We start from the raw sequence: 17,982 nt of genomic DNA, 5'->3' as shown, positions 1-17,982 counted from the left end.
GATTATGCTGGTTTAAAGCTTATCTACAACCAGCGAAGCAGTCGTTGGGACTGATTTAAAGTAAAACCTTTTAAACGTGGAATCAGATGACCAGTCTGCGGCATTGAGGACATCCTCCAGGCGGGCTCTGAGGGAGAACGCCTTGGTAGCCATCACCCCCTGGTAGAATTCGCTCCAAACACTTTGGTGTCAATGCCAGCTTCCTGCATAGAACTATAAAAAGGGACCGGGGGTCTAACAAGAGCACAGTAGGTGATGTGTCTGTTAACTGAAGGCCTTGTGTTATCCCTGGCAATCCGAGCTGAGCATGATTGCCATCAAATTATTTCAAGTGATAGAGCTAAATTGTCAAGCCCTGTGAGTCATTGTTATCACGTGGTAATCTGCCACATCCTTGAGGATGACCGTTAGAACGTAAGGGTCTCCTCCGTGGCGAGCTCAAGTGCTCTCCGTGGATGCCATTCCCCACCAAGGCAAACAATTCATGCCTTCAAAAATGCAAAATAACATAGAAAAACCATGAAAAAACTATGTGGTGCAGTGCGGTAAAGAATAAAAAGATTATGAGAAAAGATGTTAGAACAATGACTCTTTCCTCACACCTAATAAAAACTGAAGGAGTTAGATCAGGCTCCTGCTATTGCTTCATAGTAGAGCGCTATAACTCCTTATCTGAGGTCAACATGTTTCAGCCTAAGTGGAAGTGATCCAGGCTTTCATCAGGACCAAATCAAAGCTACTGCATAATAATTAAAGAAAAATCTCAACACTGTAAGAAACCATACCACCTCGCCTGGTGCGAAGCCTTCATATGCAGGATGCAATCATCACCTACGAAGGAGATAAACCAATTATCATACATTGTGCTATGTAGGGCATCAGAGATCAACAGGCATAATAATACGTCCTAAATTACTCAGATGTGTCAGCTTACCCTGAAGATTCAAGGTCCAAACCTCACCTCCCTGGAACCTTCCTCGGGTATAGATGAGGCCCCGCTCTACAATGAAACAGGGGAAAATAAAAGAAAAAGAGTGGGCTCTTCAGCCAAGTTCAGGCTTAAACAGCCAAGGAAACCCCATCCAAAGTATAGGGTCCATTAAGGTAGGGTACCTAATTAAACTTCCCAGCTTTACCCTCTTCATCATAAGAACAAAATCCTGTCGGATGTCATAGACCCAAATTAATCGAGCCTACTAATGTCATACAAAGGAAGCGCAGTCGCAAACTCTCCTCGCTATGTGCCTCTTATGTAGTACTCAATCTTCATGGCTCACCTATAGGTTATATTGTGGCTTAATGAACTCAGCTACGATCTTAATCACAAAATTAACTTATTCTACATTGACTCCGTGTCAAAATACATCGCTACTGTACAATGGCGAAAAAAGTATCATGATTGCAACTATACTAAACTAGTTCATCGAGCCTGCTGGGTACAAGGACCAACTGCTGGAAATAAATATCCTTGGTTCAGTAAATCATCTCCCAAAAATTTGCATGCACTGACCTGTCCGTCGGTACCTCAGGACTCCCGCCGAGTTCAGGGAAGGAGGCACCGGAGTATCAAACAGTCATGATTTAAATACCCCGTGTTGTAATGAAACTACATCCGGTTTCGAAAAAACGCGCGCTCCTGTAGGTAACGGAGCGACCACGCTGAACTACAGAATGACGTCACACGCGTCTCAACTGTAGTTTGGAAATGGCGCGCGCTCAGTGACACTCAGAGCGGCGCCGCTGAACTACAGAGTGACGTAACGCGTGATCGCCCTGTAGTTCTAATGATCATCTCGCGTCAAAGCCTAACGTATGGTCTTGAAGTGCCTTGTTGTCTAAAAGATGTATTTAAGAGCGGTAGTAATACGCGCATCTCACCCAATTCGCATTTGGAAATGGATTCAAAAGGTTGTCTTAGTCGGCAGTAATGTGTATTGAAGCGCCCCTGGTTAGCTTGTAATGATAAACCGGGCGTTCTCTGCTTCATATTTTTGTTACATTAAAAGCTACCCTAGACTTCAGCTCTTGTCTAAGGGAACTGTCTACGTGATAATCCATGTATATCTCCACATATCATTAGATGTGTGAAAGAGGTGAGAGGTTAGCACTGGGTCAGTGTGATGGTCTTGACAACCCTAATCCTCACCTGAGTGATAAAGCACTGAAACAGGGGATGGCAAAGGAGATGAAAAACTACGCCTGGTGTGAGTCTTCTCTAAAAATGATGTCCCCAAGTGTTCTTTATCAAAGTCAAATCAGTGAAGGGTTCTATCGTAAGATATGTAGAATTTTAAGACTCAATTGGGCCTGACTATAAATTAACCCAAGGAATATCGTCATTTAAACCTAGAGTGTCACTATGTAGTCTGTACACCCATTTCTGCTCTCTCACAAATAGGTATCTTGATATGTCGGTGACAGATGAGGGTATAATCGGTTTTTCAAGAACTGTCCACTTAAACTCTTCAGGTGCATGATGTTCATTAAAATGTCTCATGAGTTTAGTGGTAAGTTTCTTGCATCTAAAGGTGCTTTTGTGCTCCAACATCCGTGCCTTGACCTTTCGAGTTGTCATCCCGACATAGTTGGTTCTACACGGACAAGTGATCAAATAAATCAGATTGCTGCTGTTGCAATTAGTAAAGCAATACTGAGTCCAAGGTTTGTCAGTACCTATATCGATGGTCGTTGAGTGTGAAGTTTGCGGACAAATTGAGCATTCGCCACAAGGATGGTGGCCGGTGGCCGCCGGTAAGCCCCAGAGCGTGCCCAATTGTCTGGGTAACGGTGTCTTAGGGCGTGTATGGACCAATTTGTCCTTGATATTACTCCCTCTTTTAAATGCAAACAGGGGAAGAGGAATCTTGTCTTTACTTGAATTCAGTAGGCGCCAATGGTGTCTGATACACTTCTGTACTTGATTTGAGAGTGTACTAAAGGTGTGTACGAAAGTGAGTCTTTCTGCAGGAGGTTTTTGCGTTGGAAGCTCTAGAAGAGACTCACGATGATTATTAGCAGCTCTCTTGCGGGCGCGTCTGATCAACCCCTGAGGGTAATGTCTTTCCAGAAGATTGGTAGTCAACAACTTGGTATGCGTTTTAAAACCCTCCGTTGTAGAACAGTTTCTCCGCACTCGAAGGAATTGCCCGTAAGGTAAATTATCTCTAAGTGCCTTCGGGTGTTGACTATCATATCTAAGGAGCGAGTTTCTCGCCATCGGTTTTCTGTAAATCTCACTCTCTAGCCCATGAGATGTTGCAAAAATGGACAGGTCAAGAAATGACAATCTGGTTTTACTCGCTTCCACTGTGAAATTGAGGAAAGCGTTTTGTGCATTTAGCCATTGATGGAATTCAGAAATGGAGTCGAGGTCTCCACGCCAGACAACCAGGACATCGTCAATGTATCGCTTCCACAAGCGAATCGATGCAAAGAATGGATTGGTGGGAGCTAGGACGTGTTCCTGTTCAAATGCATGTACATATAGATTCGCCAGACTAGGCGCAAAGACACTTCCCATACTTGTCCCGGAGGTTTGCAAGTATAAGGAGTCTTCATATTTAAAAAAAATTTCTTTCATGGCTAGGCGTGCCAGTGTCATAATGAAATGAACTGGGGTTATGGAATGTAGATCAGTGCTCTCTAAAATGGACATGATGGTCTCTAGAGTTTCATCCTGAGGAATCGAAGTATAAAGGGACTCTACGTCAAAAGAGACCAAGTAGTCTTTTTCCTCATCAAATTCAATTGTTGGTAATAGTCTGAGTACATCTTTGGTATCCTGAAGATACGTCGGCATCTGTTGTACTATGGGCCTCAAGAAAAAGTCAACAAAGGTTGACAGAGGCTCTAGAATGGAGCCCTGGCCCGAGATGATAGGTCTTCCGGGCGGGGGTCTTTGCTCTTTATGTATCTTTGGGAGGATATAAAAATAGGGAATGACTGGAAATGCAGTTGTTAGAAATTGAGCTTCCTGTGCTGTAATCCATCCCTCATGGAGCGCCTCTTCGGTACATTCAAGAATAGTTGTCTTTAATCTATTCGTAGGGTCATCATGCAATAGCCTGTATGAATTGAAATCGTGTAATTGGCGAAGGCATTCAGTTCTATAGTCATCAGTATTTAAGATGACTATAGCCCCGCCCTTGTCCGCCGGCTTGATGATAATGTCTTCATCTTTAGCTAAGGTTTGGAGAGCCAGCTGTTCTGATCGTGGTAAGTTCTTGTAACTGTGGTTGCGTTGAGTGCATAAGTCACTGATCTCACTTTTAACTGTATTTTCAAAGACTAAGACTTGTGGTGGGACCGCATGACTAGGAGGATTGAACGTTGATTTGGTTCTTAAGCCAGTGTTCCGTTCACTCTCCTCTGTTGTTGTTGTCTCTTTTCCCTGGAAGAAGTAATGCAGCCTGATTTTTCGGAAAAACTTGGCAAGCTCGCATTGTATTTGGAAAGGATCGCCGTCAGATGTTATGACGAAACCTAGACCTCTGTTTAGCACCCGTTCTTCATCTTCGGCTAGGGTGCGTCTACTTAAATTCACTACTAGACTAGGTCCAGTTATGGGCCTGTCTGAGCGGAGTTTCTCCTTGTGTTGCTCCTGGTCCCTATGTGTGGGCCAGTGCTTGGCTCCCAGTGGACCTGAGCCTGTGGGTTTCTTCTTTTGCCCCTTGGCCTTGGAGGGCCATAGCCTAAAAAAGACTGGTCCTCATATGTCGCTTGGTAAGGTGTCATGGGAGTAGGGAACATAGGTGTTTGAAAACCCCAAGGAGGTGGTGGGTGCCACCATTGTTGAAAATGTGGATTGTACGGACCTCGTTGATTAAATGGTCGCGAACCTCGCCCTCTACCTCTCATTCTGGGGCGCTGATTGGTGGGTTCCTCAGTATCACTCGAGAGATCCTCAGAGCTGGATCCAGAGTAAGTTGATCCATATCTTTTACCAGTGCTCCTGAATTCTGGTGGTGAGTAGTCTTCACTTGTATAAGGATATACTTTCTCATGTTTAAATTTTGCTAAGTCCTTTTTGAACTTTTCAATTTTGGCCATTAATATCGAATCTTTGAACTCTTTATTATTCTTATTCCAAGGGGCAAAAGAAGAAACCCACAGGCTCAGGTCCACTGGGAGCCAAGCACTGGCCCACACATAGGGACCAGGAGCAACACAAGGAGAAACTCCGCTCAGACAGGCCCATAACTGGACCTAGTCTAGTAGTGAATTTAAGTAGACGCACCCTAGCCGAAGATGAAGAACGGGTGCTAAACAGAGGTCTAGGTTTCGTCATAACATCTGACGGCGATCCTTTCCAAATACAATGCGAGCTTGCCAAGTTTTTCCGAAAAATCAGGCTGCATTACTTCTTCCAGGGAAAAGAGACAACAACAACAGAGGAGAGTGAACGGAACACTGGCTTAAGAACCAAATCAACGTTCAATCCTCCTAGTCATGCGGTCCCACCACAAGTCTTAGTCTTTGAAAATACAGTTAAAAGTGAGATCAGTGACTTATGCACTCAACGCAACCACAGTTACAAGAACTTACCACGATCAGAACAGCTGGCTCTCCAAACCTTAGCTAAAGATGAAGACATTATCATCAAGCCGGCGGACAAGGGCGGGGCTATAGTCATCTTAAATACTGATGACTATAGAACTGAATGCCTTCGCCAATTACACGATTTCAATTCATACAGGCTATTGCATGATGACCCTACGAATAGATTAAAGACAACTATTCTTGAATGTACCGAAGAGGCGCTCCATGAGGGATGGATTACAGCACAGGAAGCTCAATTTCTAACAACTGCATTTCCAGTCATTCCCTATTTTTATATCCTCCCAAAGATACATAAAGAGCAAAGACCCCCGCCCGGAAGACCTATCATCTCGGGCCAGGGCTCCATTCTAGAGCCTCTGTCAACCTTTGTTGACTTTTTCTTGAGGCCCATAGTACAACAGATGCCGACGTATCTTCAGGATACCAAAGATGTACTCAGACTATTACCAACAATTGAATTTGATGAGGAAAAAGACTACTTGGTCTCTTTTGACGTAGAGTCCCTTTATACTTCGATTCCTCAGGATGAAACTCTAGAGACCATCATGTCCATTTTAGAGAGCACTGATCTACATTCCATAACCCCAGTTCATTTCATTATGACACTGGCACGCCTAGCCATGAAAGAAATTTTTTTTAAATATGAAGACTCCTTATACTTGCAAACCTCCGGGACAAGTATGGGAAGTGTCTTTGCGCCTAGTCTGGCGAATCTATATGTACATGCATTTGAACAGGAACACGTCCTAGCTCCCACCAATCCATTCTTTGCATCGATTCGCTTGTGGAAGCGATACATTGACGATGTCCTGGTTGTCTGGCGTGGAGACCTCGACTCCATTTCTGAATTCCATCAATGGCTAAATGCACAAAACGCTTTCCTCAATTTCACAGTGGAAGCGAGTAAAACCAGATTGTCATTTCTTGACCTGTCCATTTTTGCAACATCTCATGGGCTAGAGAGTGAGATTTACAGAAAACTGATGGCGAGAAACTCGCTCCTTAGATATGATAGTCAACACCCGAAGGCACTTAGAGATAATTTACCTTACGGGCAATTCCTTCGAGTGCGGAGAAACTGTTCTACAACGGAGGGTTTTAAAACGCATACCAAGTTGTTGACTACCAATCTTCTGGAAAGACATTACCCTCAGGGGTTGATCAGACGCGCCCGCAAGAGAGCTGCTAATAATCATCGTGAGTCTCTTCTAGAGCTTCCAACGCAAAAACCTCCTGCAGAAAGACTCACTTTCGTACACACCTTTAGTACACTCTCAAATCAAGTACAGAAGTGTATCAGACACCATTGGCGCCTACTGAATTCAAGTAAAGACAAGATTCCTCTTCCCCTGTTTGCATTTAAAAGAGGGAGTAATATCAAGGACAAATTGGTCCATACACGCCCTAAGACACCGTTACCCAGACAATTGGGCACGCTCTGGGGCTTACCGGCGGCCACCGGCCACCATCCTTGTGGCGAATGCTCAATTTGTCCGCAAACTTCACACTCAACGACCATCGATATAGGTACTGACAAACCTTGGACTCAGTATTGCTTTACTAATTGCAACAGCAGCAATCTGATTTATTTGATCACTTGTCCGTGTAGAACCAACTATGTCGGGATGACAACTCGAAAGGTCAAGGCACGGATGTTGGAGCACAAAAGCACCTTTAGATGCAAGAAACTTACCACTAAACTCATGAGACATTTTAATGAACATCATGCACCTGAAGAGTTTAAGTGGACAGTTCTTGAAAAACCGATTATACCCTCATCTGTCACCGACATATCAAGATACCTATTTGTGAGAGAGCAGAAATGGGTGTACAGACTACATAGTGACACTCTAGGTTTAAATGACGATATTCCTTGGGTTAATTTATAGTCAGGCCCAATTGAGTCTTAAAATTCTACATATCTTACGATAGAACCCTTCACTGATTTGACTTTGATAAAGAACACTTGGGGACATCATTTTTAGAGAAGACTCACACCAGGCGTAGTTTTTCATCTCCTTTGCCATCCCCTGTTTCAGTGCTTTATCACTCAGGTGAGGATTAGGGTTGTCAAGACCATCACACTGACCCAGTGCTAACCTCTCACCTCTTTCACACATCTAATGATATGTGGAGATATACATGGATTATCACGTAGACAGTTCCCTTAGACAAGAGCTGAAGTCTAGGGTAGCTTTTAATGTAACAAAAATATGAAGCAGAGAACGCCCGGTTTATCATTACAAGCTAACCAGGGGCGCTTCAATACACATTACTGCCGACTAAGACAACCTTTTGAATCCATTTCCAAATGCGAATTGGGTGAGATGCGCGTATTACTACCGCTCTTAAATACATCTTTTAGACAACAAGGCACTTCAAGACCATACGTTAGGCTTTGACGCGAGATGATCATTAGAACTACAGGGCGATCACGCGTTACGTCACTCTGTAGTTCAGCGGCGCCGCTCTGAGTGTCACTGAGCGCGCGCCATTTCCAAACTACAGTTGAGACGCGTGTGACGTCATTCTGTAGTTCAGCGTAGTCGCTCCGTTACCTACAGGAGCGCGCGTTTTTTCGAAACCGGATGTAGTTTCATTACAACACGGGGTATTTAAATCATGACTGTTTGATACTCCGGTGCCTCCTTCCCTGAACTCGGCGGGAGTCCTGAGGTACCGACGGACAGGTCAGTGCATGCAAATTTTTGGGAGATGATTTACTGAACCAAGGATATTTATTTCCAGCAGTTGGTCCTTGTACCCAGCAGGCTCGATGAACTAGTTTAGTATAGTTGCAATCATGATACTTTTTTCGCCATTGTACAGTAGCGATGTATTTTGACACGGAGTCAATGTAGAATAAGTTAATTTTGTGATTAAGATCGTAGCTGAGTTCATTAAGCCACAATATAACCTATAGGTGAGCCATGAAGATTGAGTACTACATAAGAGGCACATAGCGAGGAGAGTTTGCGACTGCACTTCCTTTGTATGACATTAGTAGGCTCGATTAATTTGGGTCTATGACATCCGACAGGATTTTGTTCTTATGATGAAGAGGGTAAAGCTGGGAAGTTTAATTAGGTACCCTACCTTAATGGACCCTATACTTTGGATGGGGTTTCCTTGGCTGTTTAAGCCTGAACTTGGCTGAAGAGCCCACTCTTTTTCTTTTATTTTCCCCTGTTTCATTGTAGAGCGGGGCCTCATCTATACCCGAGGAAGGTTCCAGGGAGGTGAGGTTTGGACCTTGAATCTTCAGGGTAAGCTGACACATCTGAGTAATTTAGGACGTATTATTATGCCTGTTGATCTCTGATGCCCTACATAGCACAATGTATGATAATTGGTTTATCTCCTTCGTAGGTGATGATTGCATCCTGCATATGAAGGCTTCGCACCAGGCGAGGTGGTATGGTTTCTTACAGTGTTGAGATTTTTCTTTAATTATTATGCAGTAGCTTTGATTTGGTCCTGATGAAAGCCTGGATCACTTCCACTTAGGCTGAAACATGTTGACCTCAGATAAGGAGTTATAGCGCTCTACTATGAAGCAATAGCAGGAGCCTGATCTAACTCCTTCAGTTTTTATTAGGTGTGAGGAAAGAGTCATTGTTCTAACATCTTTTCTCATAATCTTTTTATTCTTTACCGCACTGCACCACATAGTTTTTTCATGGTTTTTCTATGTTATTTTGCATTTTTGAAGGCATGAATTGTTTGCCTTGGTGGGGAATGGCATCCACGGAGAGCACTTGAGCTCGCCACGGAGGAGACCCTTACGTTCTGACGGTCATCCTCAAGGATGTGGCAGATTACCACGTGATAACAATGACTCACAGGGCTTGACAATTTAGCTCTATCACTTGAAATAATTTGATGGCAATCATGCTCAGCTCGGATTGCCAGGGATAACACAAGGCCTTCAGTTAACAGACACATCACCTACTGTGCTCTTGTTAGACCCCCGGTCCCTTTTTATAGTTGTATTAGTTTGATTAGGGGATTTGGACTTGGGTGGTCTTTAAATTATTTTCCCTTAGACCCTCCTTTCACCTGTTGTATGTAGCTTCCTGCATAGCCCATCGGACAATCATTGGAGAAGAGACCGCTCTGAACGCTATAGTATAGATTAAATGAAAAAGAACCACACAAAGTATTTATAAAAATATGTATTTATTATATAACACTATCTAGTACATTACAGTATCTCCTACATGGAGATAGACACAAGTCACACAATACTTAAGCAAAGAAATCACAGTAACTAGCACTAATACATAGTGGGCCCCAGGGGGGGACCAACCCATACACTAAGAAAGTGGTACAAGAAGCACGACTCGAATCAGGACAATGTCGAGAGGACCAAGGAACCATCCAAGGTGAGTATATAGGGACTCACGGAGAGCGTGTGCCATGTGGGAACATGACCGCGGGCTCCGCACAACTCTACGTGTAAGTCGCGGTTGGAGTTTTAAAGATTAAGAACCCTTCCCAGTGGACCCCGAAGAAACCCTGTGGAAGGCAGGAGTTTGGAGAGCCACCCCACCCGTGGATACCCTAGTACCCACATAACCTACACCAGGGAAGCCGAGTGCATAGGGGTGAAGTGGTGTCGGAAACTGCCGTCAAACCCAATGGAGGACTTCAGGGAAGTGCCGCTGCTGGAATAGGAGAAAGTGTCCGTGGGAATCCAAATGTGGATTCTTGGAGAAGAGTACCTGAAAGCAGAGGGAACAGAGTCTTTGTCACTTGGGAGTGACAAGGAGATTTGGAAGACGAATGCCCTCCGATGTCGGGTGTTTCAGGGATCATGTCGATGACCTTGACTCTGCAGCTGTAGGGACCAGGTGTTGCTGAGGATGACCAGGAGCCGGATACGAGCTGTCCCATGAAGGATGTCGAGTGCTGAGGTTTTGGTGTTGGTGTCCGGCGGGAGCACCAACAAGCCTTGGCAAATGCAACCCAAGCAGGAAGTCAAGAAAGTACAAAGGTGAGAACAGGCAAAATCCAGGGGACTCACCACAAGCAGGGAAGTCAGGCCAGGCCCCGCGCAACTAGGGGAGCCTAAAAGAAACAAGTGTGACCCTCAAGTGGACCCACAGGCCGGAGGCACTGGAGTTGTGAGAGGACCTCAAGCAGCTCATCAAGAGATGCAGGCCACGATGCACACGATGCGGTGCGGCCGAAGATTCTGATCACTGGAGGTGCTCGAGGTTGTGGCTACTTGGAGACCAAAGATGACAACAAGCCTTTGCAACTGCAAAGGGGATGCGGTACCCAGGGGTTTGGTTATTGCAACCCAAATGAGGACTACTGGCCTCACACTTGGTGAGAGGGTAGAGCAGTCCTTAAGAGCTGTGGAAAACCACCACCTGGATTGCAGAACCCACAGAGTCCGGAGGAGCTCAGGATCTGCAGACAGGCAATAATCCCCAAAATCCTTGGCAATCTCTGCCAACATCCGGGACTTGGTCCCGCCTAGCTAGTTGATGTATCTCACCACTGATATGTTGTCCATCCTGAGAAGGATGCAGCAAGATACCCTCCTGGGTGAGAGAGCTCAGATCGCAAATGACCCCGCAAGAAGCTCCTAGCAATTGATATGCAGTGCCAACTCCTTGAGAGACCATCTGCCCCCTGTCGTCACTTCCCCGCATCACGCCCCCCAGCCCCACCGGCTGGAATCTGATTCTATTACTATCTCAGGGCGAGAGCCAAATATGGCTCGGACGTTCCAGGCGTCCACATGGGCTAGCCACCGCTTGAGCTCCTCCCTGGCCTCCTCCGAGAGGGGAACCCGACCGAGTATTGGAGCCCCTTCTGAAGGTGCTGTATCTTTAGTCACTGAAAGGCTAGGTAATGTAGGGGGCCCGGAAAAATTGCCTGGATTTAAAAGGCTAGAAGCCCTACCAGGCGAGCAATAGCTCTCAACGACATGACCTGCTTGCTCAATGTTGCCTTCAGTTCTTTCTTCAGATCTCTCAATTTGGATTTGAGCAACTGAAGTTGGCCTGTCTGATAGTTGATCACAAAACCCAGAAACTCTATCGACTGAGTCAGGCATAGGATTGATTTGGCCGTGTTGATCACAAAACCCAGATTCTCCAAAAGTTGAATTGCCATCTGGAGACGCTGGGCTGCTAGATGGGGAGTTGCTGCCATGATGAGCATGTCGTCTAGGTCAGTGGTTCCTAAACTTTTCACTCCTGAGGACCCCCATTGAGCCACTACTGGAAGCCAGGGACCCCCAAGCAATTTGTATGATTTAAATTTCAAACATTAAAACTGTAATTCGAAAAAAATAAACACACACATGTGCACATCACACAAAGACTAGACTTGAATTACTAAATACTGTTAGTATTTTTATATTAAAAATATTTGCAAAAATCGAAAAATCTTAATGGGAAGGTTGGTGTTGCATCTCGCGACTAACTTTTCATTGTTTGGTTTTATTTCGCAGCCCAAGGCTGGACTGGAAACCTAAAGCTGCTCTGGCAAATGTTGTTAGACCAGTCCCCGTACAGTGCACATCAAGTGCAGCTAGTAAGCCTGACCATTACAAAGGGGGTTTTGGGGGGCTATCCTCCAAGAAAATTTGGGAGAAAATGGTGCATTTTACAACACATTTGTCATTATATATTGAATTGTATTAGCTTTTCAAGCATAGTAAATAATGACCTTACTATGCACCAGGATACAACAATTTTTTGTCAATCTTCAATGATTGACAATCTTCAATGATTCCCTCACTATGTTATGTTATGTTAGTAAAACTTATATGGCGCACGGTTACCCTGAGGTGGCCTGGCGCTTGCTACAGTCCTCCCAACAAACGGTTCAGGTCAGAAAATCAGAACAGCCATGTTTTGAGCGCTTTCCTAAATGATAATAGATCCTTAGAGTTTCTCAAGCTAAAAGGAAGCCCATTCCAGGCCTTAGCTGCCCCCGCAAAAAAACTTCTACCACCCCATCTAGCTCCCTTTGTAATGGGAAGTACAGTTAGTTTCGCTCCTAAAGAGCGTAACATCTTCCTGGCACTTACCACTGAAATTGTTGTTTCAGATGAAGTGGGCCCATGTCCTGAAGTGCTCGGATAACTAAACAGAGGGATTTGAAAAGAATTCGCTTCTTTACCGGCAACCAGTGAAGATTTTTTATAGAGCCAGAAATAGAGGCAAATTTCGAAGTTCCAGTAAGCAGCCTAGCTGCTGAATTCTGGAGCATCTGAAGTTTTTTGTAGGTTGCACTCCTGTATATTCAAATAAAGATTGTTACAATAGTCAAGTCTCGACATGATCAAGGCCGTAACCACTGTACGCTTACAGTCTGCCGGTAAAAGAGGTAGAATTTTCCTTATGGTCCTGAGGATATAGGAGGTAGCAGAGACCACGGCATTTACTTGATCACGCATGTTAAGATGTTCAACCAGTACTACACCCAGGTTCTTAACTTTTCTGGAAGGTACTGGAAGGGTCCCCATACCCTCTGGCCACCAACTAGGAGTCCAGAGATTAATATTATTCCCAAACAAAATCACCTCTGTTTTACCAGCATTAAGCTTTAAGCAGTTTTGTGTCATCCAGCCTCCCACTGCTCCCATACAATCATCTAGCCTCTCCCCCGACGCCTTCTCCTGCCCTGGTTGCAGGGAGATTACAATTTGAGTATCGTCGGCATACGATGTTAAACAAAAGCCGAAAGACTCAATCAGAGGGGCCAAAGGAGATAAGTAAACATTAAAGAGCGTGGGGCTCAGGGAAGACCCCTGAGGAACCCCACATGGAAGTGAAAAAGGTTTGGAGACAAACTCACCCAGTGCGACTGTCTGACATCTGTCAGAAAGGAAGGATTTAAGGAGAGTCCATGCTTTATCCCTTACTCCGCAAGCCAACAAACGGTCCATCAATACTCCATGGTGGACCGTATCGAAGGCTGCGGAGAGATCAAACAGGATCAGCACCGCCTTTCCTCCCTGGTCCAGCCCTCTCCTAATCTCTTCCGTGGATTTAAGAAGGGCAGTTTCAGTACTGTGCCCTTCTCTAAACCCAAATTGGGTGGGATCCAAAACCTTGGCTTCACATAAGTAGGCGCTCAGTTTAGTGTTCATGTATTTTTCCATCAATTTAGAGGGCAGAGGGAGGCGTGAAATGGGGCGGAAGCTACTTGGGTCTTTAATATCCAACCTAGGTGTTTTCAAGAGCGGTAGGACCGAAGTCGTTTTCCATAATTTAGGAAAAAGCCCTTCGGAAAACATAGCATTGAAAAGAGGTGTCAAAGTCAAGGCTATGGGTTCAGACACCAATTTTGCTATTGCTACTGGACATGGATCATAAGGTGAACCTGATTTGGCAGATAACAGAAGCTTGAGCGTATCTAAGTAGGATATTGGGGGAAAGCTATCCATACTATATTTTAATACAGGTCCTACCTTAGATCCTGAAACACTACTCGCAGGATCCTTAAAAGTGTTAAAAATAGCTTACACTTTAGCCTGGAAAAAAGGAGCGATTTCCTCGCAAAATTCCAAACTAGTTATGATAGTTGCAGGCTGTGGATATGCCAGCCTAGTAACTACTTTATATAATTCCTTTGACGAGTTACTGGATAGTTTAATCTGTTCGGCAAAGAACTCACGCTTAGTTTCAAACAACAACTGTTTATAACAAAGAAGGCCTTGTTTATATATTGCTCTTTCAGCTGGAAGATGATCCTTCCTCCAGGACCGTTCCAGTTGTTTACATTTCAATTTTTGTGCCCTTAGTTCCTGGGAATACCAAGGAGCCGTGGGCTGTGTCCTTTTGGGAATAATTACTTTCTTAGGGGCTAGAATGTAGCAGGCATCTTCTACCCATTCTGTATACACGGAGGAGGCTTCTTCCACCTCCGCGGGTAGAGATCCCTGCGTAGAAAGTAACAGCTCAGTAAGTTCTTTCCCTCCTACCTTATTACAGGCTCTAATTTCCTTACTTTTCCGAAGGGAAGGGTCCCTGCCCTGGACTTCCTGGAAAGTCAGCTCAAACATGATGGCCGCATGATCCGACCAAGATAGGGGGAGTACATCAGTACCTGAGAGATATGGGGAATTTGAAAAAATCCCATTCAGTGTGTGCCCTGCCAAGTGAGTGGGTCCCTTTACTAATTGTTTTAACTCCACACTATTCATTAAATCTAAAAAAAAATCTGTGTCTTTATCAGTATCAGCCTCCAAATAGAAATTGAAATCTCCCAATATTGTGTGCGAGTCCAAGCTCATGCCTGCCTCCAGGAGCGTGCCCACCTCAGCTAAAAACGGATTCCTGGGACCCGGAGGTCTATAAACAAGGATACCCCTAAACGTGTGACAATGATGAAGGCTAAAAGAGAAGGACATTGCTTCATACAAGGTATTAGCAATTATATCAAAAGTGGCTTTAATAGAGCTGTCATAAATTACTGCCAATCCTCCTTTTTTAGAAGGTCTATTTGCTTTATGGCATATAAATCCCGGGGGTGTTGCTTTCACTAAGTCTGGGCCAGACGCCTCATCTGTCCATGTTTCTGTTATGAAGGCAACCTTAAAATTACCACCCTCTATTAGTGTTGCACATTCAACACTGTGTTTAACTAAAGAACGTGCATTCACCAAAAGACAATTAAGCACCAAATCAGCCTTCTTTTTGTTTGAGCCCTTCTCCAGAATCTCCCCTGGAAAATGAGTAAATCCTAGTCCTGGGAGAGTTGTTTGACACGCCGGGCAGGACCTTGTTATGGGTCCCAGCAGAGTACCGAACGCGACGCAAACACAGCCAGATGTCCTTATGCACCTATTTAGTGCCAATAATTGCTCACTAGAGTAAATGAGAGAAGGTGGCTTGCCTATGGGTACACGACCAGGGGTTTTGGCGCAAGGCGCAATCCGAGCGTGGATGGGCGCAGACGGGCTTGCCTTAGGCGTGCCTTTGGCGTGCCCGCTGCGGGCGTCCGCTGCGCGCTTGCGTCATATGCCCTAAATACCGTCAGGGCAGAAGAACTGAACCGCCGACCAGCAGTACCCTCAAAATGGCAGCCCCCCGCCCCTGCCGTGCAATCCCCCAATAGCCAGGTAAGAATGCGTGAGCTTTAAGGCTATCGTGCCCAAGTTAAAATAATATTAAAATCCTCTTGTTAAAAATAATAGCAGCAAACAGTACCTCAGACCAGCAAGTAAAGTAAAATGCAAAATAGGAGCGCAACTGTCAGCCTGCAATCTCCCGGCTCAAGCCTCAGGAGGTGCAGCGCTGCGCGCTTGCGTCATATGCCCTAAATACCGTCAAGGCAGAAGAACTGGACCACCGACCAGCAGTACCCTCAAAATGGCAGCCCCCCGCCCCTGCCGTGCAATCCCCCAATAGTCAGGTAAGAATGCGTGAGCTTTAAGGCGATCGTGCCCAAGTTAAAACAATATTAAAAGCCTCTTGTTAAAAATAATAGCAGCAAACAGTACCTCAGAGCAGCAAGTAAAGTAAAATGCAAAATAGGAGCTCGAGTGTCAGCCTGCAATCTCCCGGCTCAAGCCTCAGGAGGTGCAACCTCCAGCAGTGCCTCTCATCTCTCCATAGCCCCACTGTAACATGTATTTAATTTGTTTTATAGCACCTCTCATACCACTGTAGGGTGTCAGAGCACTTTACATCACACACATACAGAGACAATGAATCATAAATGGTTAAATCAGTGAATAGAAAATGTTACATAAGGCATGGGGGACTACAGATATAGGATTCACATGTCATCCATCCTGGTAGGCATTTTTTAACAGTGCTTGGTCTGGAGAACCACAAACTCAGGATTCAGAACATTACACAGGGGTTAGCGTTGACTTTAATAATAAGGATTTATTTCTACTCAAACAAACCTTTTCAGCAGCATTGGGATAATGAAAGACTGAGAAAAAAACAAACTTGTACCATGCAGTTTGCATGCAGCTCTTTGATCGCAGTTCATAGCTCACTGTGCTAGATTACGATTGGAAATTGTGAACTGCACAATAACAAAAGAATCTCTGTGGCAAAAGCAGGAACCCACTGGGCTATGCACAAAACACAATACAGATTTTTTTTAATGCATGGTAGACATTCTTTGCAGTAGGCATATTAACCATCTATGCTTCCTTAGATGAGTCAAAGCTGCCACATTGCTGTCCAAAAACTGCTGATTATAAAAGGAACTTTGCAGTGCTTTTAAAACTTCTGCCTGCGGACACCCTGGGAATGTGTCACAGACCCCTGGGGGTCCGCGTACCCCAGTTTGGGAACCACTGGTCTAGGTAAATTAACAGACGAACGTCCTGTTCTCGGAGGTGTGCGGTCACTGGCTTCATCAACTTGGTGAAACACCAAGGACTGAAGAAAGACAAAAAGGCAGTACCAAATATTCCAGCCATTTGTCCTGCCACCGGAACTGCAAAAAACGCCGGTGTGGAGGAATGATCGGCACAGTTAAATAAGCATCCTTGAGGTCAAGACGGACCATCCAATCCCCTTGTCTCAGGATGTCAGTCAATAAATGTATACTCTCTATTTTGAAATGTCTCTATTGGACACATTTGTTGAATTCCTTTAGATTCACAACTAGTCACTATCCACCTGACTATCACTGCTGACAATCCAGCTAGAAGCCTTACTTTTGCAATACCCCCTACTGGACTCCATCATCCTTGGGGACTTTAACACTCATAACATAGGGGCCACTCAAAGCCATGCTTCTGGAGCAACAAACGCTTTCAATGCTTTAATTAAATCATATAACTTGGCTACTGCCCACTTGGTCTACTTAAAAACTCATCCAATGGCCGTCGTAGCCCCCACTTTCAATAATCAAACAACGATTGATTACATCATACTAAGTGAAAACCTACAACCCTTACTGTCAGACTATATAGTCCACCCACGCAATGAAAGCGACCATGCTGCCCTAATAATCACCTTGAACCTTACAATGGAAATCTGCCCTAGGACGAATTGCCTCGGGACTTCTACTGGCGAAGAACTGTTCAACCTCCCGAGACGAATTAAATGGGGGCCAGTGCCGGCCACTAAGTTCGAGGTCTGGAAACAAGCCTGGAAAGGTTGGCCATTAAGTCTCAATCCTGGGGGTGCCATAAAAGAATGGGACAGACTAGCTCCGGATTTAGCGCTTGCGCTCCGCGACAACTCAGCAGGTTGTGCCCGAATCTATGCACCCCACAAACCAGGAACCAACACAATAATTAAAGAAAGCGCTCGAAAATTAAACGCCCTACGTAGAACATTCAGAAAAACTGGCTCTTGTCAAGACAAAATGCGATTAAAAACAGCCGCAAAAAGTCACACAAAAACGGTGTGGGCTGCAAAGCGCGATCATTTAGATGCCCAATGGCTGCGGATTTTTGAACTGTTAAGACCTTGCAAAACCCAA

Source organism: Triturus cristatus, chromosome 9, assembly GCF_964204655.1.
Source record: "Triturus cristatus chromosome 9, aTriCri1.1, whole genome shotgun sequence".
Taxonomy (NCBI): domain Eukaryota; kingdom Metazoa; phylum Chordata; class Amphibia; order Caudata; family Salamandridae; genus Triturus; species Triturus cristatus.
The sequence above is the reverse complement of the archived record's forward strand: the minus strand, read 5'-3'. Positions refer to the sequence as shown.